Below are 3618 nucleotides of genomic sequence, written 5' to 3'. Positions count from 1 at the left end.
GTTGAGGAGGCTGCTTGTTTGTTTCCTGGCCACCCAGGACTTGTTTCTGAGCCGTCTCGCCTTTAGGCAAGTTCAGTAGCCATTTTTCTGTGGGTCATGTCCAGTTCATACAGCAGACTATCATGTATTTCAGGCAAGAGCAGTTTCTTGCCCAAATGACTAGAAAACTCCTTAATGACCTTTGATGCTCATCATCCTCTTGACTTAGATTCGTGCTGCCAGGAGCAGATGTGTCTCATTGTCATGAAAAGGCTAAGATCTTAAACATTCTAAATGCAATATTTTGAGGGTCTCTGAAAGGTTTAAAGAAAACCTATCTAGCTGAAATATATCTCTATATATCTAGAAAACCTAACTAACATGACTACAAGCTTGGCTATTATGGATGACTATTAACCTATATTTCTTAATTATGCATTACATTTTTAAATGAGCGCACAAACACAATACTTTAATGAAGAGCAGAAATATACATATAACAAAATAGACCTAAAATGTTTATAAATAGATCAAAACCTATATCAATGCAAAATGTTGATCTCTGTATCATATCCCCCTTTAAATGTAAACAACATTTATAATCAATATTTTGGAGTTTGTGCATAGATCTCTCCAAACTGTTGCTTTTTGTTGAGACAATTTAGGGAGTGTACGAGGTGACCTTTCATGAGTTCTTGGTTCATCAAACCATATTAGCTGGTGAGGAGTCCACAGCTTTCTAACATCTGTGGAAACAAATGCAGAACATCACTTTCAAAGCAACATATACTTAGAACAAAATTTTGATGTCAAGATGCCATATATATATTTGTTTAGCTTAGCAGCCTGTACAATGAAATTTCTCTCTGTACTTAGCTCAATCACAGTAAAAAATTCAAAGCACACAATTATATACATAATCCATACTCTCTGTGTATATCACACTTTATGTGGCTTATTTTTCTTACTGTATTAATTTTTGTACAAATTGACTCTGTCAATTTAAAGATTTTGTTTTACTTTAAAAAACTATTTACTTTTTATAGCTCTCTATACTTTTTTCTTCCCTCTTCTAAGCCTACTAGCATTTATTCAAGACTGTGACCCTTTAAAAGGTATTTTTAAAATCTGAGTCTGTCTTTATGGCATATCTATAATCCTTTTGTGACCAGGACCACTTAAATTGCAAACCAGCTTGGCTAGGACTAAGGCTGATTTTCCTTTTGGCTTTGATCAGTTCAACATGGTGGAGTTTCATTCACTGCCCCTGTTACTTCCAGAAGCTCACCACCACAGATTTGGTAACCATTTGGCCCATGCTGCCCACAAACCTCATTGAAGTGCTTGTCCTCCTGAAAGAGCCAGACGTCATGCTGACAGCATGGACGAGGAACCCCCTATTGAGAAACCATGGATGCTGTTAGCAAACAGAGCCCCCCCCCAAATGCTTCCTACCAAGAAGATGTGCTTAACTCTGTTCTTCTAGAATTCTTTCCAAGCTTTCTCAGGTTTTATGTGGATGTATTCAGCCCCATGTTGGCATGCCAATTTGCTGTAGGAGGCTGCTTGTTTAGTTTTTTTTATATTTCCATTAAAAAATTCCCACTTCCTCGCCTCCTCCCATCTCCCCCACTTCCCCACTCAGCCTCCTTCCTTCTCCAGTCTTAAGAGAGACCCTACCCTCTGGGAAGTCCAAGGCCCTCTTCACTTTATCCAGGCCTAGGAAGTTGTGCATCCAAACAGACTATGGCCTCAAAAAGCCAGTACATGGAGTAGAAACAAGTCCCAGTGCCTTTATTAATGGCTTCTCAGTTAGCCCCCATTGTCAGCAACATGCAGAGTCCAATTTAATCACATGCTCGTTCAGTCCCAGTCCAACTGGATTTGGTGAGCCCCCATTAGAACAGGCACACTGTATCAGTGAGTGGACCAATCCCTCGTGGCCCTGACTTCCTTGCTCAACTTCTCCCTCCTTCTGCTCTTCAACTGGACCTTGTTAGCTCAGTCCAGTGCTCTGATGTTGATCTCTGTCTCTATCTCCATCCATCGCTGGACGAAGGTTCTATGGTGATATTCGAGATATTCAGTGTGACTATGGGAGAAGGCCACTTCAGGCATTCTCTCCTCTGCTGACAAGGACCTAGCTGGGGATATCTTTATGGATACCTGAGGTTCCCTCTAGAACCAAGTCTATTGCTAACCTTAAAATGGCTCCCTTCATTAAGATATCTTTTTCCCCCGCTCCTATATCAGTCCTTCCTCCATCTCAACCCTCCCACTCCCTCAAATTCTCCCCAATCCTTCCCTTCTCCCTTCTCTCTCCCCCTCTCTCCCCTTACCCCCACTCCACCCTCCATGCTCCCAACTTTTTTTTATTCTTTTTTTTTCTGTTTATTTTTTATTTATTTATTTATTAAGGATTTCTGCCTCCCCCCCTCATCCTCCTCCCATTTCCCTCCCCCTCCCCCGATCAAGTCACCCTCCCTCATCTGCTCGAAGATGAGGACCACCCACCTCTATCCAGGTCTCCAAAGGTGAGCATCCAAACTGCCTAGGCTCCCCCAAACCCAGTACGTGCAGTAGGATCAAAAACCCACTGCGATTGTTCTTGAGTTCTCAGTATTCCTCATTGTCCTCTATGTTCAGCTAGTCCGGATTTATCCCATGCTTTTTCAGACCCAGGCCAGCTGGCCTTGGTGAGTTCCCGATAGAACATCCCCATTGTCTTAGTGTGTGGGTGCACCCCTCACGGTCCTGAGGTCCTTGCTCGTGCTCCGTCTCCTTCTGCTCCTGATTTGGACCTTGAGATTTCTGTCCCGTGCTCCTCTGTCTCTGTCTCCTTTCATCACCTGATGAAGGTTAATATTCATGAGGATGACTATGTGTTTGTCTTTGGGCTCACCTTCTTACTTAGCTTCTCTAGGAACATGCATTATAAGCTCATTGTCCTATATTTATGGCTAGAAACCAAATATGAGTGAGTACATCCCATGTTCCTCTTTTTGGGTCTGGCTTACCTCATTCAGGATAGTGTTTTCTATTTCCATCCATTTGTATGCAAAATTCAAGAAGTCCTTGTTTTTTACTGCTGAGTAATACTCTAATATGTATATATTCCATACTTTCTTCATCCATTCTTCCGTTGAAGGGCATCTAGGTTGTTTCCAGGTTCTGGCTATTACAAACAATGCTGCCATGAACATAGTTGAACATATACTTTTGTTGTATGATAGGGCCTCTCTTGAGTATATTCCCAAGAGTGGTATTGCTGGATCCAGGGGTAGGTTGATTCCGAATTTCCTGAGAAACTGAAACACTGCTTTCCAGAGTGGTTGCACAAGTTTGCATTCCCACCAGCAATGGGTGAGTGTCCCCCTTTCTCCACAACCTCTCCAGCAAAGGCTATCATTGGTGTTTTTTATTTTAGCCATTCTGACAGGTGTAAGATGGTATCTTAGAGTTGTCTTGATTTGCATTTCCCTGATCGCTAGGGAAGTTGCATGCTCCCAACTTTTGCCCAGCGATCTTGTCTGCTTCCAATTTCCAGGAGGATCTAAATATGTTTTTCATTGGGTTCACTGCATTATTTAAGCTTCTCTAGGTCACAAACTATAGGCTCAATGTTATTTGTTTATGGCT

This window comes from Microtus pennsylvanicus, chromosome 8 (genome assembly GCF_037038515.1).
Source record: "Microtus pennsylvanicus isolate mMicPen1 chromosome 8, mMicPen1.hap1, whole genome shotgun sequence".
Lineage (NCBI taxonomy): Eukaryota > Metazoa > Chordata > Mammalia > Rodentia > Cricetidae > Microtus > Microtus pennsylvanicus.
This window is presented reverse-complemented; position numbering follows the sequence as displayed.